The sequence below is a fragment of the Narcine bancroftii genome, chromosome 1, assembly GCF_036971445.1.
Source record: "Narcine bancroftii isolate sNarBan1 chromosome 1, sNarBan1.hap1, whole genome shotgun sequence".
NCBI classification, from domain to species: Eukaryota; Metazoa; Chordata; class Chondrichthyes; order Torpediniformes; family Narcinidae; genus Narcine; species Narcine bancroftii.
In genome coordinates this window covers 64,739,328-64,766,258 of record NC_091469.1, presented here as the reverse complement: position 1 = coordinate 64,766,258, position 26,931 = coordinate 64,739,328, and the positions used below count along the sequence as shown (strand labels likewise).

The window sequence follows — 26,931 nt, the reverse complement described above, 5'->3', positions numbered from 1 at the left end:
TTATTTATTTATCTACCTATCTGTCTGTTCATTTATTTATCTATCTATCAAGTGAGAAGGATCTTCTGTGACCAGTCTAACAGGTTGATGCCTACCCTGATGAAGTCCTCTCTTCAAAAAGAGTCCTTCTGTCAAAGCCCACTGTGATAGTACAGATCTATCACCAATGTATATAGTGTATATAGTTACAGTATCTAGACTGTGCTTACAGCGATTGGCTGAGAGCTTAGCCACGCCTACTGTCTGGGCCTTAAAGGATTGTGTCCCTAGCAGGGTCGGATCATTCTGGACTGGTCGGCCACCTGTGAAGTGCTCCTGTCTTTTGCTAATAAAAGCCTTGGTTTGGATCAACAAGTCTTTGATTCTTTCGACGATCTCTACACCCACCCTCCAATCTTCTTCCCTCTTGCTGTCTCTCTCTCTATCTCTCTCTTCCCTTTTCCTCTGTCTCCTTTCACAAAGCCAAAAATCAATCCTCACATTTTCTCATCATATCCAATTAACATCTTTTGTCTCCTCCCTCTCTCAGATGTTTGTCTATTTCCACTCACATCTTGAGGAAGGGCTCAGACCTGAAACGTCAGTAATATATCCTATGGATGCTGCGATACCGGCAGAGTTTCTCCAGCATTTCTGTGTTTTTATTATAATCACAGCATCTACAGACTTTTGTGCTTGACTCTAATCATTCATACAGCAGTACCAAGTAGCAGGGCAAGAACACAATTACAGAGTGTAGTTACAATTAAAAAAAAATGATTAGGACAAAGCAAGAGCAGCATGAACTGTTATGGGGTTCATTCAGGGAACTTTAGGTGTGCTTGATTAATTTACTGTTTGAATACTTTTTTTTTTAAAATCAGAGAACATTAAAACATAGTACAGGCACTTCTGCCCATGGTGTTGTGCCAACTTTCTCTCAAAAAAATTTGCATGATTCCTATAATATTTTCATTAAAGTTAAACCCAACAATTTATAAGCAGGATGTTGAAGTCAACTCTAAATACAGTATGAGGTTTATTTGCAAAAGGAAGAAGGGGGTGATCCTCTTCAATGACAAAGGACAAAGAGCATTTTGCTTTTAGTTTATATTTTAAAATTGCAGAATTCTTGGTGCCTGCCACATTGACCACCGCCAGTGGGCTGATATCGCCTCAAACCGTGCATCTTGGCGCCTCACAGTTTGGCGGGCAGCAACCTCCTTTGAAGAAGACCGCAGCACCCACCTCACTGACAAAAGGCAAAGGAGGAAAAACCCAACACCCAACCCCAACCAACCAATTTTCCCCTGCAGCCGCTGCAACCGTGTCTGCCTGTCCCGCATCGGACTTGTCAGCCACAAACGAGCCTGCAGCTGACGTGGACTTTTACCCCCTCCATAAATCTTCGTCCGTGAAGCCAAGCCAAAGAAGAGAGATACTTCAGTAAACATTTAAAATTATGATAAAGATGACACAAAGATCAAAGATATTTTCCATTTCAATAATACTTCATTGTTCTCAATGTGATAGTTGAGTAACACAATAGTGAGGTGAATGATTGTTTTTGCTGTTTGAGAAAGTCAGATTTTTGATTAAAAATTTAAACTTTTGAATTGTTATTTAAAATTGTATTCATATTATAACTTGATATAAATCTAACTCAATGCTCATGTCATTTTTTTTAAAGAATTGTAGAATCTATTAGTATTAATCACTTACATTAGGAGAGATAAATACAAGAGGAAATGGATTTAGGGTGAAAGGGGAAAGAAAGGATTAGGGTAACATTAGGGGGAACTTTTTCCCTCAGAGAGTGGTGGGAGTGTGGAATGAGCTGCCATCGAACTTGGTAAATGTGGGTGCACTCTTAAGTTTTAAAAATAAACTGGATAGCTAATGGACAGAAGAGGTCTGGAAGGTTATGGAATGGGTGCAGGTCAGTGGGACTAGCAGTTTGATGTTTTCGGCACAGATTAGAAGGGCAGAAATGGCGTGCTTTCGGTGCTGTAGTCTTCTATAGTTCTATTCGAACTGTCCAATTAACTATCCTGCTTGTCCTTTTGTCTTAAAGATAAGATTCTTGCCTCTGATTCAGAAAGTCATAGATATAAATTCTACTTGACGGATTTGATCAAATAAGTTGGGTGACCATTACACTTAATGAATATGACCCTTTTTGGTGGTGCTAAGCAGAAACTCATTATGGAACTAAAAGGTAATAAGTGAATGGTCTACAAATAAAAACATAATTACATATTTTCTAAAGTTGTATAAAATGGAATGCTGCTTTTTTTTTGTTTTTAGGATAATGACCAACAATAATGTGTAATGCTTTTCTGTGCATTCCAGTCTTTAGGTGTATAATGTTAATGAACAAAAAATCTGTTCTGGAATATAACAAAACAAAAAGGAAGATAGTACAACCATTAAAGACCAGTGATGATTTCTTTTCTCTTTGTGAAAAGCTTCCATTTATTTAGCAAGAAAGTGGGTCATGTCTTTGGCTTGGCTTCACGGACGAAGATTTATGGAGGGGGTAAAATGTCCACGTCAGCTGCAGGCTCGAATGTGGCTGACAAGTCCAATGCGGGACAGGCAGACACGGTTGCAGTGGTTGCAGGGGAAAATTGATTGGTTGGGGTTGGGTGTTGGGTTGTTCCTCCTTTGTCTTTTGTCAGTGAGGTGGGCTCTGCGGTCTTCTTCAAAGGAGGTTGCTGCCTACCGAACTGTGAGGCGCCAAGATGCACGGTTTGAGGCGATATCAGCCCACTGGCGGTGGTCAATGTGGCAGGCACCAAGAGATTTCTTTAGACAGTCCTTGTACCTCTTCTTTGGTGCACCTCTGTCACGGTGGCCAGTGGAGAGCTCACCATATAACACGATCTTGGGAAGCCGATGGTCCTCCATTCTGGAGATGTGACCCACCCAGCGTAGCTGGATCTTCAGCAGAGTGGACTCGATGCTGTCGGCCTCTGCCATCTCGAGTACTTCGATGTTAGGGATGAAGGCGCTCCAATGAATGTTGAGGATGGAGCGGAGACAACGCTGGTGGAAGCGTTCTAGGAGCCGTAGGTGATGCCGGTAGAGGACCCATGATTCGGAGCCGAACAGGAGTTTGGGTATGACAACGGCTCTGTATACGCTTATCTTTGTGAGGTTTTTCAGTTGGTTGTTTTTCCAGACTCTTTTGTGTAGTCTTCCAAAGGCGCTATTTGCCTTGGCGAGTCTGTTGTCTATCTCATTGTCGATCCTTGCATCTGATGAAATGGTGCAGCCGAGATAGGTAAACTGGTTGACCGTTTTGAGTTTTGTGTGCCCGATGGAGATGTGGGGGGGCTGGTAGTCATGGTGGGGTGCTGGCTGATGGTGACCTCCGTTTTCTTCAGGCTGACTTCCAGGCCAAACATTTTGGCAGGTTCCGCAAAACAGGACGTCAAGCGCTGAAGAGCTGGCTCTGATTGGGCAACTAAAGCGGCATCGTCTGCATAGAGTAGTTCACGGACAAGTTTCTCTTGTGTCTTGGTGTGAGCTTGCAGGCGCCTCAGATTGAAGAGACTGCCATCCGTGCGGTACCGGATGTAAACAGCGTCTTCATTGTTAGTGGGTCATGTGTAAACTACTAAAAAGGCAACACTTCACAGGTCACACTGTAAAACCCACATAAACAGGTGATTTCATGGATATTAAATTTAAAGTTCATCTCAGGGTTAAGTCACTCATTTCCATTCTGATTTCTTTACACAGACTGCATTCCGGGAATTTGGGAATAATTTCCTGGTACGCAGCAGCTATGTGTATGTTTTTTGTAAATTGGGAATGATGTAAAATGAAAAGTGACTTCAACAAATATCCAACTGATTTTCTTTAATACAGCATAAACCTCAGTGTGTCAAAGCCAAATGGATAAGTTTCTGTTCCTATAGTCAATATCAGACATTTTTAAAAAGGAAGCTGCAAATTTATAGCAGGTTGATTATGAGTGGTATAAAATAGTAGCCAAAAACAAATATGTAACCAGTATATTAAACCAAAGATATTCAAGGTTCGTTTATTATCATGTTCATAAATACACAATATTTAACTTTTATTTTCCATAATGACACATAAAGAGGTTCCACTAGCCCAGCGATCCGACCAATATGAGAAAGAGAAGCTAAAGAGAGTCCCTTCAGAAACATTGACTGCCCATGGATTTGTCTCCTGTTTTCCCGTAATTTCTGCAGCCACACAGCTTCCAATGTGTTCCAGCAGTGAACCCGAGCTCCAGGTGCCAATCCTCCAATAAGATCATAAAGCATTAACACCCAAGGCCCTTCGGGATCCCTGCTTGCCAATGGAACTCTCATGAATCCCAGACTCTACACCTGAATCACATGAGCTAGTCTGCAGCAGCCTGCAGCTTGGTGTGAATCCTTTAGCCACTGACTTCTTCTCTGGTCTGCTTCTGTGGTCTCCTTCCCCATACGGTCCACTCCCAGACTTGTCCTTCTTGGCAGAAAGAAGGAAGGGGATGTTCCCCCACTCTGGAGCTCTGTGCAGGCCCATTGCTCCCGTTTAGCCTGCAATAGTCTGCTACCAAGCATGGGTGTCACCATCTTGGACATGGTTCGTGTGTTTTAAGAGGCTGTTTGTGAAATGAGTGTTGTGATATCACACACGACACAGGGCAGTTAATGTCAATGTGTCTCTGCTCCCCACCTCTCTGGGTCCATACCACCATTGTTGCTACATCAGCTGCCACAGTGCTGCCTTTTTTTTTCCTTAGTATAATTGCTAACAGAAAGTCAGAACTTCTATCCTTGGAAAAAGATCGACATTGGTGTCCAGCCAGCATGACAAAGGCAGACAATGTGACAAATTACTTCCTTCTGTCATGATTGTCTCACTTCAGTACATCCAACTGTTTCAGACAGATGAAATGAAACATAAATGTTGGACCTACTCAGCAGATCTCATGCCATCAGTGGAGAGGGAAACAGATCAACTTAATGTTTCAAGTTGATTACTTTTCAACAGAACTAGAAAAAGTTAGAGAACCAAGCATATTTTTTGTTGCAAAGAAGGGAGGAATGAGGAGAACATAGGGTTTGCCTTTCTGTAAGGTGGAAACCATACTTTATGATAGAAACCATCATTCCATTCTACTCCTGCATGTTGGCAAATCAGATCTTTAGGCTGCGATCATTCTACATAGATATAATCAAAACCAGAGGAAGGAGGGCCAATTGTCAAAGGCTTTCAATGTAGGACTGACTGACACATGATATCTGATGTAACTGCTTTGAGTGGGCAAACTGGCCCACAGTCAAGCAGCAACCACCTTTAGTAAATATTACCACCTCCAGCACTGTGACCGCGAGGACGAGTTCATAGCAGACCACGAGGTCCATTCTCTTCTGAAGGCCAGGATAGAGGTAGTTGAGATAGAGGACCTGGGCCAATACAAGATATTCAAGTACTATCTTCGCAAGGCCATCAGGGAAACCAAGAGACAGTACTGCACGAATCTCATGAGAACATCACAGACACCTGGTAGTGAGGGCAGGGACCACCTGTTGTCACTGAGTACAAAAAAAGTCGGGCAGCATAACATGGAACAACGCAATACTCCCTAGAGAGCTCCATGGAACTGTGCAACACTCCCCAATGAACTCCATGGAACAGCGCAACATTTCCAATGAGCTCCATGGAACAGCACAACACTCCCCAACGAACTCCATAGAACAGTGTAACATTCCCCAATGAGCTCTACAGAACAGCACAATACTCCCCAACGAACTCCATAGAACAGTGTAACATTCCCCAATGAGCTCTACAGAACAGCACAACACTCCCCAACGAACTCCATAGAACAGTGCATCATTCCCCAATGAGCTCCACAGAACAGTGCAACAATCCCCAATGAGCTCCACAGAACAATGCAACACTCCCCAACGAGCTCCATGGAACAACGCAACACTCCCCAATCAGCTCCACAGAATAGCGCAACACTCCCCAATGTACTCCATAGAACAGCATAACACTCCCCAACAACCTCCATGGAACAGCGCAACACACCCCAATGAGCTCCATAGAACAGCGCAACACTCCCCAACAACCTCCATGGAACAGGGCTACACTCTGCAACGAACTCCATGGAATACCACAACACTCCCCAACGAGCTCCATGGAACAGCACAACACTCCCCAATGAGCTCCATGGAACAGCGCTACACTCTGCAATGAACTCCATGGAACAGCGCAACACTCCCCAATGAGCTCCACAGAACAGCACAACACACCCCAATGAGCTCCATGGAACAGCGCCACACTCCCCAATGTGCTCCATGGAACAGCACAACACTGTACTTCTGATCAGGCCCCTCTGCTTCCCGGGAGAACAGAGGTAGATAATGTTACCCTTCTCCGATCATCACAGCTGTGTTAATTTCTTATCAACGCTCCTCAGCAGCTGGAAGAGTATATTTAATTGTTTCACATTTTAAGAACTGAATCCTAAGATTAGAACTGTGAAAATAAGTGCTAATTGTGTGAGGCCTGGTATAGCCTACTGTTTCTGAAACACAATAGCTATTTTTGTACAAGATTAATGAATCTAGCAGTTTTTTAGAGCTCTTTGAAAACACATTTGGTAGATCGCTAATATGTATGGACCCATTCACCTATTACTTCTCATCTGCTTGGTTTTCTAGTTTCCCAATTCTACAATCTGCTTTTTAAAGGTCTAGTTACTCTCAAGTGCAGTAATACACTCAAAACCTATCACCACAAACTGGAACTGTGTTTTCTCGAGGTCCCACAAGTTAAACTTTTAAGGAATTCTATTTTCCATTCTTTGGTGAAAGAAACATTCAGAATGGTTCTGAAAACAGCAAGTTACGTTTATATTCAATTTCATTTTCAAATCTGAGTATCATCAACAAGATGGGCCATAAAGAAGAGAAACTGAAATAGATCCTAACAAAGAAAAGCAATTGTAATACTGAATTTATATTAATTTTTGAATATACACTGAACACCATTCACCAAATACTCTTCTACAGGGAGGCATATACTGGAGAACATGTTAGACTGAAGTACTTTTGCATACCTGCTGCTAGCCAATTGCAGATCAAAGTTTGGCAAAGGTCTGAGGAAAGGTTGATCTTCCTTCTCAGTCAAAAATCTAAAAGAATAGGAAAAATTAGATGCATCAGATAATCTAAAAACTGGAAAACTGTTCAGTAATATAAAAGATTATCATAGCTCTGATTGAATAAACAATTTAAAGGTCAAAATTTTGAGTGTGCCAAAATGATCGTGTTTTTGCATTCACTATCACTTTCTAATACAGGCTGAGTATCCTTTATCCAAAAATCTGAAATACAAAATGCTCCAAAATCCAAATCTTTTTGAGCACTGACGTGATGCCACAAGTGGAAAATTCCACACCTGATCTCACTTGCCCATGTGGGGCTCTGACCTGCTGTTGGTGCCAGTTTGTTACCAATCCTCGTCACCGCCAGACCTATGTGCATTACTCATTATGTTTTTTACTTATTCTCTGCTCTGTGGTACAAAAATATTATTGAAAATGACCAATGGTGAAATAGCCAAAATGGTTCTGAATCAAGGTAAGTACAAAACATTATTTTCATGTGTGAAATCTAAAATTTATCTCCACCTAAAATGTCATGTTTTGAGTATAACATGGACCAGCAACATTATTGCACTGAAAAAACCCCACAGTGTACTGCAACCTTTTGATCAAAACACAGCATCATAGGTAGGTGAAAGCCTGCATTGTTTGTTGTTGTTTAACAGTATTCTGCTGATGCTACATTATTACTCAAAACTCCAAAAAAATCCAAAATCTGAAACACTTCTGGTCCCATGCATTTCTGATAGGGGTCCTCAACCTGCACCTGAATTAAATACAGTATTAATACACACACACACACACACACACACACACACACACACACACACACACACACACTCACTCACTCACTCACACACACTCACACACACACACTCACTCACTCACTCACACACACACACACACTCACACACACTCACACACACACACACACACTCACTCACTCACACACTCACTCACACACACACACACACACACACACACACACACACACATCTATAGATATAGATGTGTAGATATATAAATATTAATTTCAGTTGTATACATAATTAACGAACAAAACATTCTATTTTTGCATCATTTGCTTTTCCAACTGCATTTTTCTTCTCCTTCTCATTTCTCTGGGATACAAATCTTGGATTGCTTGATATGACAATACTGTATTTCATTCTGTTGTTTCAAATTTCCAAAAATGATATCAGAAGAGAAGGGTAGTAATAGGAAACTTAGTTTCTTTTCTATAGAAAATTTTTGAAAAACTCAATTTACCAATGGTTTTGAATAATGGAGCTGCTCATCCCAGCCTACTATGTAAACCAGATTACATCCAGAGTCGGACTGACCTAATGTCTTACTTAAATACCAAGACGATCACCTCCAACACAAAATTCAACCATATGCTACACCAATGTTCACCACTATTAATGACCTGATGTCCACCACTGTCAGTGGTTAGAAAGTACTTTACATGAAGTCTGGGTATACCAAACTGCTTCAATAACCCCTCACTTCCTTGCTACCAGGAATAATTTTCCTATTAGGAGTAAGGGAATATTCAACACTTGGCTGCATGAGGCACCAGTTAAAGTGAATCCACTATGTGGCACTGTAACCCAAGAACCAACAACAGAAATGGAAAAAACAAAAACTACCAATTTTTACTGTCCAAAATGTCTGCTGTATTTTTTAAATAAGGTTGAAGAGCTGAAAAGACTAGAATTATATATTAAAAAGTGTGCTGCATTTGATTTTTAAAAAAAATGTAGAATTTATTTTAAATTTCTTATGCTACTCTATGGCATGTATTTCAATAAACAAAGTCCACACTGTCTCAAACTTGCTGGCATGTAAAAATTTGTTTCTGCACACGCTCTTGTAAGGTCTTCATTCATTCATTTCATTTTTACAAAATGAAAGAAATGAATGAAGAATTTCCCATTTTTTAAGATATTAATAGAATAAAACTCTTGGTATCTGGAATTCAAGCAACCTGCAGCCTCCAGCAATCTGAAAAAAAACATTGAGGAAAATAAATCAGTGTAGCAGCATGCCATGGCGGCAATCGGGCCCGGTGCTCTGAGCAGCGAGCACATCCAAGAGCCAGTAGACCACGCAGCGGCACTGGCCTCAGCAAGCGAACAGGTTGCTAAGGCAGCGTAGGGGCCAGCATCCCCAACATGGCGCTGACCCCACTGCACAGATAGGAACAGTGTGCAGGGAAGAAGGCATTGTCATGTAAGTATGTAGCCGTGTGCAAGAAACCCGCTATTGTTATGCGGGCAGTGACATCAGCAAATGGGGGAAAACGGCGGGAACACAAACAGTATAAAATTCGGCCTTCAGCCCCAATAAATGAGAGCTATACCTGACTACACTCATGCATGTGTCTTTACTTCGAGTAGCACACGCCTTCAATTAGTGACCCCGGCGGTTTGGACAGCATCTAAATCCCAACGATGAGCGAGCTGGCAACAGTTCATGCAATCGCCCTGAAGCTGCCAACCTTCAGCCACGCGTATGATTTGACCAGGCTGAAGGACAGTTTTAGATCCGGCAGATCACACCAGAGTCCACCCAGTACTATCACATGGTGAGTGCCCTGGACCAGGACATGGCAAGCCAGGTGGCCAATTTCATCCAGGGGCCCCCGTCAGAGTGTGCCTAAACCGCCTTCAAAGACTTACAAATTGAGACCTTCAGGCTCTCACCAGTCCTGAGAGAGGGGCACGTCTGCTCCACTTGGACGGGCTGGGAGACAGGCCCCCATCGGCCCTGATGGGTAGCATAAGCCCTGCATAATGTTTGAGTAGGCATTCCTAGAGCAACAACCTGAGGACATTCAACTGCTCCTGGCAGACACTGACTTCAGTGGCCCCCGCAAATTCGCAGCACAAGCTGACATCCTATGGAAGCAGAAAGAAAAGTGCCCAGCGTCCATGGGGTTCATCGCCAAACCCCACAGCCAGACCCAGACCAGCCCACCGAAGGAAAAGCAACCCCACAATGGAAGTGAGCCCAATGACCAGTGGTGCTTCTATCACCAGTGATGGGGATCCGGAACCTGCCGATGCTGACCGCCATGCACATTCCAGGGAGACGCCGGGGTCAACCTTCACTGATGACCACAGCGGCTGGCCAACAAATCAGCCTCCTGAACATGAGGGACTGTCAATCCAGACAGTGGTTCCTCATGGACACAGGAGCAGAGGTCAGCGTCCTGCCTACATTGGGGCAGGAAACCAGAAATAAGCAAGTGGGTCCCACGCTGAGGGCTGCCAACTGCAGCACAGTCAGGAAACTATGGCATGCGTAGGGTTCAACTGCAGTTGACAGGCAGCCTCTTCTCGTTGGTATTCATGTTGGCAGCAGTGGAACAGCCGCTTCTCAGAGCAGACTTTCTGTGCGCCCACAGCCTGCTGGTGGACCTGAAGGGTTGGAGACTGGTTCACGTACAGACTTTCCCCTTCAAGGATGCCAGGCTCCCAGCTCTCCAACTGGACTCAGTGCAGCAATCCACGGACGAGTATACCACGATCCTGGCAGAGTTCCTGACAGAGCCTACCCCCCCAGTTCACCACAGAGATGCCCCGGCACAGAGTGCGGCATCACATCCTCCCCCAAGGCCCACCCCTACACACATGAGCTAGACGACTCCCCCCACCCCAGAGAAGCTCCAACTAGCAAAGGAGTTCAAGAAGCTGGAAGAGCTTGGCATAGTATGGGAGTCAAACAGTCCATGGGCTTCTCCCCTGCACATGGTGACCAAGGCCACTGAGGGTTGGAGACCATGTGGCAACTACCATCATCTCAATGAGGCCACACGCCAGATCATTACCCCATGCTGCACATTCAAGACTTTGCGGCCAACCTGCACGGGGAGAAGATCTGCTAGAAAGTGGTCCTCATCCAGGAATACCATCGGATCCCAGTACACCCTGATAACATTCCCAAGGCCGCCATCATCACCCATTTCTGCTTGTTCAAATTCTTGTGCGTGCCAGTTGGGTTGAAGAATGCCATGCAAACCTTCCAGCAGATGGACGCAGTGGGCCAAGACCTGAATGGCATCTTTGTCTAGCTAGATGACATCCTCGTGGCGATCAAAGACTGGCAAGAACACTTGGTGCACCTCCACAACCTCTACACCTGGCTGAGTGAGTGTGGACTGAAGATCAATCCAGCCAAATGCCAGTTCGAGTTGGAGACCATAGACTTCCTGGGCCATAGGATAACTAAGGAAGGGACCCACCACTACCCAGAAAGGTAGAGGCCATCCGGAAATTTACAAGGCCCAGCACGACCAAGGAACTATAAGAGTTCATGGGGATGATCAATTTTTATCACAGGTTCATTCCCTCAGCTACCAGAATCATGCAACCCTTGTTCGCGCAGATGGTGGGCAAGGCCAAAGACTTAACATGGGACAAAGAGTCAGCAGAGGCTTTTGTGAAGGCCAATGAAGTCCTGGCAGACACCGCTCTCCTGGCATATTCCAAGTCAGACGTTCCAACAGCCCTGAGGAACGGCGATCAGCAGAGTTCTGGAGCAGCAGATCAAAGGAAGTTGGTGGCCACTGGCTTTCTTCAGCAAACATCTGCGGCCTCCAGAACTGAAGTATAGTGCTTTCGACAGAGAGCTACTGGCACCAAACTTAGCCACCTGCCACTTTTGGTGCTTCCTCGAGGGCAGGACATTTACAGTCTTTACCAACCTCAAACCCCTGACCTTTGCCCTGGTCAGCTGGCCAACAGCGTCACCTGTCATACATCTCTGAGTACACCACAGACGTGTGGCATGACACAGGCAAGGACAAAGTGGTGGCGGATATACTATCCAGGCCAAACATCCACGCACTATCGAAGGGAGCGGATTTCGTGGCACTGGCAAAGGAGCAGCAAAATGGCATGGAGTTGCCCCAGTACAGGACAGTCATATCAGGACTGCAACTCCAGGACATCCCAGTTGACACAGGTAGCACCACCCTCCTGTGCAACATAGCTACCGGACAGGCCAGATCTATTGTCCCAGCAGCTTGGAGATGGCAGGTTTTTCATTCCATCCACAGGCTAACTCACCCATCCATCAGGACCACAGTCTGACTGGTAGCCAGCAAATATGTGTGGCATGGATTGTGGAAACATGTCAGCAGATGGGCGAAGGCGTGCACGCAGTGCCAAACAGCCAAGGCACAGCAGCATACCAAAACCCCACCACATCATTTTGAGCTCGCGGAGCGAAGGTTTGACCACGTCCATGTGGACATCATGGGACATCTACCAGTATCCCAGGGATTCTGCTACCTGTTCACAATGGTTGACCGTTTAACCAGGTGGCCAGAAGCAGTCCTGATGGCAGACACCTCCATGACCTTATGTGCCAGGGCCCTCATCTCCTCCTGGGGGGCACGGTTCAGCATACCCTCTCACATTACATTGGACAGAGGGGCCCAATTCAACTCCAGCTTATGGTCCAACCTCACCAGCCTGTGGGCCGCTCAGCTATACCACATGACAGCCTATCACCCGCAATCACATGGGCTGGTGGAGTGCTTCCATAGGCACCTCAAATCTGCACTCATGGCCAGACTACAGGGACTCAACTGGGTAGAAAAACTACCACGGGCAACCTGACCTCCATCGACCAGGCATGGACACGTGAGGACCAACATACCCAAAGACCTGCAGGACTGTGAGTATGTCTGCATTTGCAGGGGTCCACTCCATCCACTGCTACAGAGGTCATATGAGGGTCTATTACAGGTCATACACAACAGCACCACGTTCGAGCTGGAGGTTGGAGGCAAGAAGGTGGTCTTCACTACAGACGGGTTAAAGCTGGCACACCTGGACCCAGCTCACCCTGTCGAGACACGTTCACCATGCAAGAGCGGCAGGCCACCAAAGCCTACAGAGACACTGCCTTAGGGCACCAAAGACAATATCACTAGTTCTTGGAGAGATCGCCGCCACAGCAATCGGCCTGCCACTCTGGGCGGCAAGCGCAACCAAGAGCCAGCAGACCTCGCAGTGGCACTGGCCCCACTGCACAGCCAACAGATAGGGACAGCGCGTGGGGAAGGTATTGTCATGTAAGAATAAATCTGCTATTGTTATGCAGGCAATGACATCAGCAAATGCATGCAAACGGCGGGAATACAAACAGTACAAAAGTTGGGCTTCAACCCCAATAAGCGAGAGCTATACCTGACTACACTTGCGTGTGTGTCTTTACTTTGAGTAGTGCGCGGCTACATAAAAATAAAGTAATAGGTAAAAAATACACAAGTTTAAAATTGTAAATGTTCTCTGAAGTAATACATAAACCTTTGGTGAATATGGGAGCAAATATTCAGCCAACGGAGTGCTTTGGAGCTGTTTGAATAAAGTTGTGTGAAACAGCAATGGCGTCGGCTAACTGTAAACTTGGGTTAAGGGGATTAATTATCTATAATGTTATGGTTCATCTTTTGGGTGGCTCCGTGGAGGGGTAGGAACCTGCAGATGTAGCAATAGTTAAATGTTTTCTAAGAATGTAACTGAAAATAAGGTTATGGTTGGCATAACAAGGGGTGGCAAGGTTGGCATAGCATTTAGTCCACATCTTTACAGCGCCAGCAATCGGGATTGGGGTTCGAATCCCATGTGTCTGTGTGGGTTTTCCCCAGGGACTCTGGTTTCCTTCCACCATTAGAAACGTACCAGGGGTGTAGATTAATTGGGTGTAAATTGGGTGGCACAGACTCGTGGGCCGAAATAGCCTGTCACCGTGCTGAATGTCTATAATTTTTAAATAATAATTTAAAATAAAAATTTAAAGTAAAATGTTTTAAGGTTTATATATTCATGCAAGTTAGTTTTGTGTAATTATTGTATTTTAAACTGTTTCTTCTTAATGCAGATGTATTAGTTAGGAATTGTAAGAGAAAGTATCAAGCAACCGCAAAATACATTTATCTGGCATCTACCAATCCCCAGAGGTGCCAGACACCAGGGGTTTTTACTGTATTATTTTCACTTCTGCTTAAAAAAGTGCAACCTTCTTTACCACTAAAGTAGTTTTGATTTGTTCAAAAATGTGGCCTCACCACATAATTTTGAATTCTATTATAAATCTGTAGGTAAATCTCAGAATCAATCTTGTGCACTTAATGATGTGTTCAAGATTTACTTTGAACTTTAATATTTTGAAAAACAATGCAGCAATCCCAAACTTCAGTTCTGCCAAAAGTTCGCTAGGCCAGGACATGCTGGTCTTTAGCTGGTGATGCCAGAGAGAGGCTTGCTGACTACAGTAGAGGCTGAGGCAGTGCAGTGGTGGCCAGCATGTCTCCATGCACACACCCTGAAATCTGGAAACTGGATGAGCTGAGCTCTCACTCAGCTCATTGAACATGTGTATTGCATCATTTCTTATAGAGGCAAGTGGTTAACATTTTTCTTTAAATTGACATCAGTTTATATTTTAATTAATTCATATTAGTTGAAGTCATTTGCTTTTAAGTAAATTAATGACCTTTTAAAGTAATTTTAAAATTGTTTAATTTATTTGAAAGAAATTGTCTACCAATGTGCGTCAATTGATCTCACAGAGCTGTAGTGAGTAGATTCAACAAGGGCCGGGGGTGGAGGAATGTGGTGACAAGCCAGCATGAGAACAATCCAGCCCATCGCATGTCCAGAGAGATCTGGCGGCTGTCATGATAATGAATATGCATGAGATGTATTCACCTGACCAGAAGTCACATGGTATGAGAGAGAGAGAAGAGCGTGAAATGGAGGAACAATGAAAACTGGAGAATAAAGACACTGAGATGTTTAACTGGTAAAACCTGCGTTATTAGTGTTATTAACTTCACATTTCGGGCCACAAATGTGACATTGGCGACGAGGATTAAAACAACAACATTTTGGAACTTCAATGTGATAAGAATTTTGATCTTTGATTCGGTGGCTTTGGGCTGAAAAAAGTTTCCTCATGGCAGGCGCAGAAGCTGACTTTCTAACACTTCGAGGTGTTCCTCATTTTGACCCGACGGGTGATGCAAGCACTGTGAGTGTGAAGTGGAAGGCATGGCTGGAAGAATTTGAAGCCTACGCCGACAGTCGTGGCCTATTTCTCGATAGCGGTACAGTGGAACAAAAAGCGCAGAGAAGGGCGTTACTTTTTTTCACCGCAGGACCCGCAGTTCGGGAAACTTTTAAGACACTGTTGAATACAGGAAGGAAGGATGAATACCAGAAAGCGGTCGATGCATTGAATGCACACTATGTAGTGACACCGAATGCTACATTTCAACGCCATTTGTTTCGGAGAACGAAACAAGAAGATGGACAAACAATTGCTCAGTACGTGACGAGATTGCGCCAGCTGGCTGTTGGATGCAATTACATGGCAGCTGATTTGGACAACCAATTATTGGATCAAGTCGTGCAGCACTGCAGATCAGACAAGCTCAGGAGACGTCTGCTGGAAAAAGGGAGTGAGTTGAAGCTCACCGATGCTTTAGCCATTGCTGCTGCATTAGAGGCTGTTGAGGGGAAATTTCATACCATGACCCTGAAGGACAACTCAAGCCAGCAAGTTAAGAGGCTCTCGCATCGCCATAACCAGCCAAGATATATGTCGACACATGACGTGGAGTGTTATCGATGTGGAAACAGAGGTCATTTTGGAAAAGACCCATGCTGCCCAGCAAAAGGCAAACTTTGCAGACAGTGCGGAGGTAAGGACCACTTTGCAAAGAAGTGCAAAAGCAAGTCGAATGCAGACCAGAAGGGGAAGAGCACAGCTTCCAAAGGCAAAGCTTGGGGGAAAAGAAAGTATCCTGGAAAGAAAGACACTATTCGCCATATAGACGGTGACCCAGAAAGTGACGATGATGATGATAACCAGGATGGACAGAGATAGTATCAATTTACATTGAATGATGTACATCATGAGAAGGTCCCAGTGATCATTGGTGGTGTGACAGTTCAGGTCATTGTAGACTCAGGCAGTGACAGTAATGTAGTTGATCGACATTTATGGGAGAAATTGAAAAGGAAAAAGATCATCTGTACCTCAAAGAAGTGCTCCAAGAAACTGTATCCATACACAGCAACCAAGCCATTGCAGACCATTGGATGTTTTACTGCAACTGTTGAAGCTGGTGATAAGTACACCGAAGCAGAGTTTGTTGTCATAGACGAGAGGGGAGAACCATTGCTGAGTAGACACACAGTGCAAGACCTGGCAATACTTCATATTGGAGCTCGTGTCAATTCAGTTCAGTCATACGAGGATATGAAGCAAGAATTCCTCGCAGTCTTCCAAGGAGTAGGAAAGCTGAAAGGTCGACAACTAAAGCTAGCGGTGGACAAAACGGTCAAACCCAAGGCGCAACCAGTGCACAGAACTCCGTTTGGACTTCGTGGGAAAGTTGAAGCCAAAATTAAAGAATTGATCGAGCGAGACATTATTGAACCTGTGGAACATTCGACACAATGGGTCAGCCCAGTAGTGATTGTGCCCAAACCAAATGGTGACATAAGACTGTGTGTTGATATGAGGATGGCCAATGAAGCTATAATTCGAGAACGACACCCTATACCAACAGTGGAGGAAATACTTCAGGAGTTAACTACCAGTAAGATATTCTCAAAAATTGATTTAAAATGGGGCTATCATCAATTAGAGCTGGACACAGAATCCCAAGACGTAACAACATTTGTGACTCACTGTGGATTGTACCGATACAAGAGACTATCGTTCAGCATTAATGCAGCTTCTGAGATCTACCAGTATGAAATCCATCGAGTGATTCAAGGCATTCCTGGAGTTGCCAACATTTCTGATGACATCATAGTCCATGCACCTACAAAGGAAGAGCATGACAGACGGTTGAGGCGTATACTATCTAGACTACAGGAGGCAGGCCTTACCGTGAATGGAAACAAGTGCCAGTTCGGTGTGTCAGAAATGGACTTCATGGGACACAGACTTACACGGGAAGGACTAAACCCAGCAGAGGCCAAGGTGAAGGCCATTGCAGATGCACGTGCACCCCAGAATGCAACGGAGGTGAGGAGTTTCCTGGGATTGGTCAATTATTGTGCAAAGTTCATCCCTAACTTTGCTACAGTGGCAGAACCACTAAGGAAACTAACCAGGAAAGGTGTACCATTTCATTTTGGATCGGAGCAGAAGAAAGCGTTCACAACGCTGAAGCAAAGTCTGACAGATGCTGATACTCTTGGATATTATGATCCGGCTGCACCAACCAAAGTCATAGCAGATGCTAGTCCCGTTGGTTTAGGAGCCGTGTTGGTCCAGATGCATGATGTAGAACCAAGAATCATTGCCTACGCCAGCAGATCGTTGTCAGATGTGGAAAGAAGATATTCTCAGACAGAGAAAGAAGCACTCGGACTTGTATGGGCCTGTGAGAGGTTCCATGCATATTTGTATGCCATTGAATTTGAACTCATCACAGATCATAAGCCATTAGAGGTAATCTATGCTGCTAGATCCAAACCGTTTGCCAGAATAGAGCGATGGGTACTCCGACTCCAACCCTACAAATATAAAGTAGTTCACATTGCCGGGAAAGCAAGCATTGCTGATCCGCTGTCCAGATTGGTGAAGGATGGATGCCCACAATCTAAGTCAGAATTGGGGACAGAAGCAGGGAGCTTTGTACGCTTCGTAGCTATTCAGTCGACACCGAAAGCTGTGACCACGAAGGAAGTCGAGAGAGAGTCCGAACATGACCCAGAACTCATGGAAGTGAGAGAATGTATCCAGAGTGGACAATGGGACAAGTGTACTCACAAGGCTTACATTCCCATTAGAGACGAACTTTGTTGCATCGGACAGTGTGTATTGAGAGGTTGTAGATTGGTGATACCACAGAGGTTGAGACCAAAGATCGTATCCTTAGCTCATGAAGGACACCTAGGTATTGTTGGTACCAAGCAAAACCTCAGGAGTAAAGTATGGTGGCCAGGTTGTGATAAAGACGCAGAGAAATTCGTCAAAACTTGCCATGGATGTCAAATCACAAGTAGGAGTAATCCTCCAGAGCCGATCCGGAGTACGCAACTCCCGACAGGACCGTAGATCGACGTAGCCGTTGATTTTCTTGGACCTGTACCGACTGGTGAATCAATCATGGTAGTGATAGATTACTACAGCAGATACTATGAGTACTCTGTGATGAGGTCCACGACCACTGAAAAAACAATACAAGCATTAGCAGAGATCTTCGCAAGATATGGATTGCCTGTTACGCTATACTCTGACAATGGTCCACAATTCATTTCAGAGACATTTGCTGAATACATGAGGACCACAGGTATCCACCATCATAAAGTAACTCCGAAATGGCTGCAAGCCGACGGGGAAGTAGAGAGACAAAATCAGTCCATTGAAAAACGATTACGGATTGCTCACGCAGAAGGACAAAATTGGCGAGAAGCATTGCTATCTTATGTAGCTGTCTATCGGGCAACGCCTCATGCAACCACAGGAGAAAGTCCTGCAGAAGCATTTTTTGGGAGAAAAATCTGCACAAAAATGCCCAAAATAAAGGAAATCAGGGACGACCAGGAGATGAGGGACCACGATGCTGAAAAGAAAGGAGCAGCAAAGCTGTACACAGATTCGAGACGTGGAGCCAGGTACTCAGACATCATTCCTGGAGATAATGTTCTGGTGAGGCAAGAGAATGGTGGTAAGCTAGACACACCTTATTACCATCAACCCTACACTGTCGTATCCAGAAGTGGCAGTATGGTAACAGTCAAGTCTCCGGCTGGAGTCCTGTACAAAAGAAATGTGTCAGGTGTAAAAAGGTACCAGTCCAGAGAGACATCGAGCGAGGTGGTTGAAAGTCCAATACGAGATGCTCAACCTGAGAGACCAGATGATGTTCCTGAGGCAGTTACCAGCATTCCTGATGAAGGGACTAGAGTGCCAGAAGCACCCGAGGCCGTGGCGAGCAGTGTTTCCGACGCTGAGAGTGAACAACCGAGTAGCGACGATAGTATCGCAGGAAGGCCGAAACGAGACAGGAAACTGCCTAAACGATATGAAGACTTTGTGCCGTATTTCTAATTGTGCCCGCATTATCACAAAAGGGAAAGTTTGTGACGGTTGGAATGATAAAAGAACATTGGGTCAGTGATTTGATCATATATCATAAAGTGCGTGTATGAGTGCTGTATGAAGTACATTTTGTTTAGTTGAGTTATTGTATTACAGTTAGTTACGACATGTTCATGTTACATTGTGTGTAGAAAGAGTTTGAACTTGTTTGTTTGTTTGTTAGACATTGTTTGTTGGTTCCGAGGGATTTGATAAGGTGACGGTGTTTACATTTCAACATTAAGGTGTAAAGTTTATTTCTGGTAAAAGGAGGGATGTCATGATAATGAATATGCATGAGATGAATTCACATGACCGGAAGTCACATGGTATGAGAGAGAGATAAGAGCGCGAAATGGAGGAACAATGAAAACTGGAGAATAAAGACACGGAGATGTTTAACTGGTAAAATCTGCGTTATTAGTGTTATTAACTTCACATTTCGGGCCACAAATGTGACAGCGGCTACTGCAAGAAAGTGGCAAATGATTCAAGATTCCTTTAACTCTATTGTCACATAATAGTACAGATCATGTAATATTACATGAAATTGCCTTCTGCCTGCTGCAGGTCAAACCATTAGTGAGTGTTGATTGCCCAGTGCTCCTTATAGTACAGGTGAATGAGAAGCAAAAGAGTCCATTCAGAATTATTGAGTGTCTATGGGTTCACCTCCAGTACTCCTGTAGTATCTGCAGCTGCACAGACTCCTGTTCAATCCATCAGTAACCCTAACTCCAGATCCAAACCTCTGATACAATCAGTAAGCCTTCAGTGCCTGAGGCCTTTCAGGAGCCCTTCTTGCTCTCAGCACCCCATCGAATCCCAGTTCTGATACCTGGTTCCCATGAGTTAGTCTCCAGTAGCCATAGCCTGAGGGTGGGGGGGGGTCCCAATCCCAAACCACCTGCAGCCTGTGTGGATCCCTCACCCACTGAGCCCTTCACTGGTTCACTGCTGTGGTCACCTTCAGAGTTCTCTTCTCAATGGGGTGGGTGTTCTTCCGGTTTTTGGTGCCCTGAGACAGTCCAATGGTCTCCTGGAGACTGCAATCCTTATGGCCGCTGCCTAGCACAGGTGCCACCATCTTGCGCACAGACGTCAGCGTTTGCAGGATTTTACTTACAAACACCATCAGTTTCTTTAACAGGCTGTTCAAAGTCTGTACTGAGCTGCTGGCATAAGCATCGGGCGGTTGATCCCTTTGGGCCTGCACCGGCAGCACCTCCATTTGTTCTTAATTTGATCAGCTGCAAAAATTCCTTACTCTTTCCATAATATTCTGTCAAACTTGACCACAGGATGGGATGGGTTGAAATCTATGAACAGGGTCGGGGGAGGGGAGAAATCATTGCAGAGCAGATTCCCAGTGCTCCAGGTGATTCATAGTATTACAGAATACTACAAAGGGAGTTAGATTTGCAAATGGCCATCTAACAGTCTTGCAAGAAGTGATGTGAATAGTGATGGTTTCCAAATCAGGCAGAAGAAATGTAAATTATAAATTCTATTTTGATTATCTCTCTTGCAAAAGAGGTTTTGGAGAGCTTGGTGGAAGGATGAGTACTGGGCAATCTTTCATACCAGCGGTGTCAGATGGCTCAACTAGATCACCAAAGCAGGCACCAGAAGTACACAACAGTAGTGGAAAGGCCCGATCATCCATGCAGATTGCATGCCCTTCCACTGATCCTCACTGATTCAACTGCAACAAGCCGAGGCACCCTTATGGTAACAAAAACCTCTTATACCCTGGTCAAATGATCTGTGCAAGATCAATAACTGGTCATTTATATTTCCTGGACAATATGATGTTTTGACCAGAATACCAGATATTTTTTACCACTGTTTCATCTATTATTGGCCCCTCAATTTAAAGTATTTCTAAAAAAAAATACTGTCCCTTTTGTGAAGCCTGGTTCCAGAGGTACTGTTCTCATACCTTTGCACTTCAGTAGCTGCTGCACATACTAATGCTGGACAGTGTAGGAATGATGTATGTTCTAGTGATTCATTGCCTATTCTCCGGGGGTCGCCAGTGGTTCCACATTACTGATTTTTCTTTTATTAATTCAAAAGGTAACCTTGATTAAAGGGAGGGGTTAGATTAGCATTAGCTTCAGTTTCTAGCTTTTTTTTTTGCCTTTTTTTCCTTTATTTTACACAAGTTATTTCAATAAATGGATTTAACCTGGTTGCATGGATCATTTCAATTAAATGTTTTTCAGGTTATGCAATTATTGATGCACTTTTATCAACTTTTTTTCATTCGCTTTTTTAATACAAATGAATTATTATGTAATTGTCAATTCTGTATTTTTGCTTGTATGTTAAACTCAGTAAAAATATTTTAAAAGAAAGAAACAAAACCACAGTTCTGCAGGATTCATCCTGCCTTATGGCAATTAAGCAGAAGATGCAATGATCCCAGCACTGTCTGCATTCAAATATTATTTATTTAAAAAGCTCTGCATTTGTCTCATCTGCTGCACTCCCCATCAGCAAAGTCACTATGTGACCATCATGCAAACTACCTTTGTGCAGTAAATAAAAAGGAAAATAAAGTTAGGCACTCTGCAAGATCATAATTTTAAGAAATAATACACTGACCAATGAAGAATTAAATGCTCACTTAGAGTGAACTGGCTTATCTTCTGTATTTTGACAGAGTAACGGAGTTGAAATAAACTTCAAAACAAATCTTTATACGGCAGGCAACAAGATACACCAGACTTCTGCTTGTTGAAATTGTTTGGTGGATATCAATATTGTAGTAGTATTGAATACACTCAATGCTGAACTAATCACGGAAAAAAAATCTCCATTAACCGCAGCAAATTAAAATTTTAAAATATCTAATGTTTTAAATGAATGCTGTCTGGAGTAGGCAGTGAGTGGCATTTAAATGTTGCTAGTTTTAATAACACCCACAACAGGATCGTTGGCACTGTGAAGCAACAACTCAACTGCTCGTTGATTATTCAGATGAAGAATGTGATGGAAACAGTGGGTATAGAGGAGTGGGTCCATAAATTTGAACACAAGGATAAACATTTGAGACTGCTGGTCTTGAAGCTGCGATAGATTCATAAACACGGAGATGATAGGTGAGCTAACAAAGTAAAAATCAAGATCAGCAAGTAAAATAATCAAGTTTTAGTATAAAATCAATAAGATGCATGCAAACACAAATCTGCACAATTCTTCTGGTAAATGAGAAATCCATCATTGTCCTCCAAAGCTGGTCAGTTTCCATTAAAGTAGCAGAAAGCTGTTACTGAAGGCTTTCTTTCTCTTTTCATCAAAAGGAAAGACAAACATTTTAAATGGCACCTCTACATCAATGCTTTTGCCTCACATTTGTGTATTATTTTCATATTATAAAGAGAGGAATCCAGCATCTTTGTGAATGATTAGAAGCATTTCTATAAGGAGATGAACACCCTTTCCATCATGATATTTCATGTGAATGTCTTGGAAGCTTAAAAAGCAGCACTCAATCGAGCAGTAAAGAAAGACTGAAGTAAATATACAGCGCCCTCCATAATTTATATTTAAATTTAGACATATAGCACAGTAACAGGCCACTTCGGCCCATTTGTCTGTCCGGCCCAATTAACCTACACCTGTTTTGAATGGTGGGGGGGGGGGAACCAGAGCCCCCACAGAAGGCTCACACAGACATGGGGAGAACATATGGGATTCGAACCCTGGTCCGATCGCTGGTGCTGTAAAGGTGTGGCACTAACCGCTACACCAACCATACAGTTTGGGACAAAGATACTTTTTTTCCTTTTTTTTGGCCCTGTGCTCCACAGTTTTAAGTTAATAATCAAACAATTCACATGTCATTGAAGAGCACAGTCCAGATTTTATTTCAAATTATTTGTACATTTTGGTTTGACCATGTAGAAATTACAGCATTTTTTAATACAGAGTCTCCTCATTTCAGGGCACTATAATGCTTGGGACATTTGGGTTCACAGGTGTTTGTGAGTACTCAGGTATGTTTAATTGCTTCGTCGCTGCAGGTATCAGAGAGCAAGGCTTGCTTCGAAGCTTTTGATCACCTTTGGAGTCTGTAGTTGCCATTTTTACACATGAAGGCCAGAGATGTGCCAATGTAAGTCAAAGAAGGCATTACTAGGCTGAAAAACAAGAATAAAACAGTAAGAAATATCTCCAAAACCCTTGGATTACCAAAATCAACAGTTTGGAACATCATTAAGAAGAAAATGCGTACTGGTGAGCTCATGTACTAGTCAGCCAAGGAAGATCTCCACTGCCGATGACAGAAAAATTCTCATCATAATGAAGGAGAAGAAGGAAAAAAAAATCGTCAAATGTACATCCAACAGATCAGAAACATTGTTCAGGAGGCAGGTGGATGTGTCAATGACTGCTGTCTGCAGAAGACTTCATGAAAAGAAATACAGACGCTACAATGCACCACAAGTTTGCAACAGAAAGGATGGTCAGATTAGTTTGCCAAAAAGTATTTAAGAGAGCCTGCAGAATTCTTGAAAAAGGTCTCTTGGACAGAAAAGACCCAGATTAACCTGTATCAGAGTGATGGCAAGAGCAAAGTGTGGAGGCATAAAGGAACTGCCCAAGATCCAAAGCATAGAACCTTTGTCATAGTTTGCATCTTGCAGTGTAGCCTCCATATTTCTTCTCATGAAGTCTTCTGTGGACAGTACTCATTGACACATCCACACCTGCCTCCTGAAGAGTGTTTCCGATCTGTTAGACATGTTTGGGGGTTTTCATTCAGTATGATGAGAATTTTTCTGTGATCAGCAGTGGAGGTCTTCCTTGGAATACCAGTCCCTTTGTGATTACTGAGCTCACCAGTGTGCTCATTCTTCTTAATGATGTTCCAAACTGTTGATTTTGGTAATCCTAAGGGCAATGTCTCTTACTGTTTTATCCTTGTTTTTCAGCCTCATAATGGCTTCTTTGGCTTTGATTGGCACAACTCTGGTCTTCATGTGGAAAAATGGCATCTTCAGATTCCAAAAGTGATCAAAAGCTTTGAAGCAAGCCTTGGTCCCTCATACCTGCACCAATGAAGCAATTAAACATACCTGAGTAATCACAACCACCAGTAAGCCAAATTTCCTAAATTGTGGAGATTCTGTATAAAAGTTGCTGTAATTTCTACATGGTCAAACCAAAATGTATACAAATAACTTGAAATAAAATCTGGACTGTGCACTTCAATTACATGTGAATTGTTTGGTTGCGTATTTAAAACTGTTGAACACAGAGGCAAATAAAGGAAAAAATAAGTGTCTTTGCTCCAAATAAGATGGAAGGCACTGTATGTATTAGTTTATCCCACAAATATCTGGTACCCTTCAAATCAAGATTTTATTGAAAGGGCTGATAGAATGAACGTGGAGAAGATGTTTTCAGTAGTGGAGAGTGTAGGACCAGAGGACACAGCCTTAGAATAAAAGAAAAATAATTTAGAATAGAGATGAGAAGAAATTTATTCAGTTGTAAATCTGTGGAATTCATGGTTACATATGGCTGTGGAGACCAAGTCATTGGGTATATTTAAAGCAAAGGATGATAAATTCTTGATTAGTTAGGGTGTCAAAAGCTATGGAGAGAAGGCAAGAGAATGGGGTTGAAAGGAAAAATACATCAACCACGATTTGAATGGTGGAGCAAACGATCAGCTGAATTGCCTAATTCTGCTCCTACATCTTATGGTAACATTTGAAAATCACTCAGAATACAGAAAATGAAAAATGTTAAAATTTAAATTCGTTAGTCATTATCCAACCACCAAAGATGACTTTCATAGAAGCCTGCAAAAGTTTAGAATGTCCCCGAGGCCTCTTATCAAACTTTATAGATACACAATAGAAAGTATCCCATCCGGATGCACCATGGCTCAGTTCAGGAACTGCTCCCCAAGATCACAAGAAACTGCAGAAAGTTATAAATGCAACTCAAGCCATCTGCCAGACCAATCTCCCCTCCGTCGACTCCCGCTGTCTGGGGAATAATGCTCATGTGTTAAAGATCTCATCTCAGCTCTTTCATATCATATGCTCTTCTCCCTCCTTCCATTGGGCAAGATCCATATACTTGAACACACAAAACTTCATATTCTAAGACCGTTTCTTTCCTGCTGTTATCAGAATATTACATGGACCTCATACTGGCAAATTATGCCCTTACATTCTTTTGTTTCTTTCATCTGCACTTTTCTCCATACCTTGCACAATTTGCCTTATTGTAACACTATTCCCTACACTGTTATCTTATTTATTTATCTATTATTGTACTTTATGCTGTATAAGTTGTGTTGCCTGGATAGCACACAACTTTTTAAATTTTATCTCAGTACACGTGAAAATATAGATCAAATAGGTTTTGTGAAAAAGGGGCAGTCAGTTGATAATATAACTAGATAACTGAGTATAATTCACTTAGCACAAAAAAGAGATGATTTCAGTGTAGCAGTATCACTGAATGCAGAAAAGGCATTTGATAGATTAGAATGGGAATTTTTATTTAAAGTATTAGAAAAATTTGGAGTGGGACAAACTTTTATAAATTGGATAAGAGCTCTCTATTGTGACAGATTATGTTATATTTTATATTGTATATAGATATGTTTTAAAGGAGATAAATTGTGGCAAGTTTTTTTTAGTATAGGTTACAAACACTTCACAACACAGATCTCATTTAAAATGCCAGGGCTCTGCTCATGCCAGATAGTCCAGGCTACGAGTGCCTTTGCAAAAAATTTGAAGAACACCTATAGAGACTTCACAAGTAGGTGTTAATTGGACATGCTGTGGAGTAATGGATTATTGTTTTGGAAACAAACAGATGAACAAACTCAAGATTGGGTCCAGTGCCACAGTCTGACAGTCTGTCTGAGCGCAGCTGGCTGTTCTAAGAGGGTCATGTGGTTTTCTCTGAGTGAGTGAGAGAGAGAGAGAGAAAGACAGAGAGAGAGAGAGAGAGAGAGAGAGAGAGAGAGAGAAAGAGAGAGAGAGAGAGAGAAATTCAGTTCTACAGTTCAGCAGCAGCAGTGGGGACTGGAACATGACAAGCTGGCAAGCTTATGGAAAAAAAAAACATTTTAAAGATGGGTTGTAAGTTCTTAGTTCAGCCTGGTCAAAGCCCTTATGGCCTGAAGAGGAGATGGCTGACTGTATAATGTTTCACTTGAAATAAGGGAAATGAAAAGGAACTCTGTGGTGACATGAAAGAAAGGTTATCATCTGTAAAACCCTGATGGGGCAAGTTTCTGCAACAAGACACTGAAGTGACTGATTGGAAGGAATCAGTTTGAGTCCAACGATAGAGCAGCTCAAATAAAATTTATTACATTTTTTTGGAAGAGCGGAAAAAATCTGCTTGAGTAAAAATGGATTTAGATAAAATAGGAGAGAGAAAAGCAGAATATTTTATATACAAATCTCTCTCTGAAAACTGACAAGAACTTCCTGAGTGGTAACCATTTACCTTTCAAGCACCAAAGCCTAGTGAAATTCATAAATGTTAAATTCTGTGCACAGTAGAATAATTGCCTGATACCATTTAACTTGGAGGAGTGAGAAGTGAGATTGGACTATGAATCAAATAACTTTTTTGAACTTACACACACATTATATATGCGTGCTTCGAATTAGAAGGGGGTTAAGTTAGGTTAAGTTAAT

General features: G+C 43.0%; 1 protein-coding gene across 5 annotated transcripts in view; it reads right to left on the bottom strand.

The window, feature by feature from the left end:
• Nucleotides 1-26,931, bottom strand: part of LOC138758934 (guanine nucleotide-binding protein G(I)/G(S)/G(O) subunit gamma-7) — a 293,656-nt gene that overhangs the window by 215,207 nt on the left and 51,518 nt on the right. For all 5 annotated transcript variants that reach the window (XM_069928591.1, XM_069928582.1, XM_069928573.1 and 2 more), the window contains one exon: nucleotides 7,073-7,147. The gene's annotated coding sequence lies outside the window, so the exon portion shown is untranslated. The remainder of the gene's footprint in view (nucleotides 1-7,072; nucleotides 7,148-26,931) is intronic.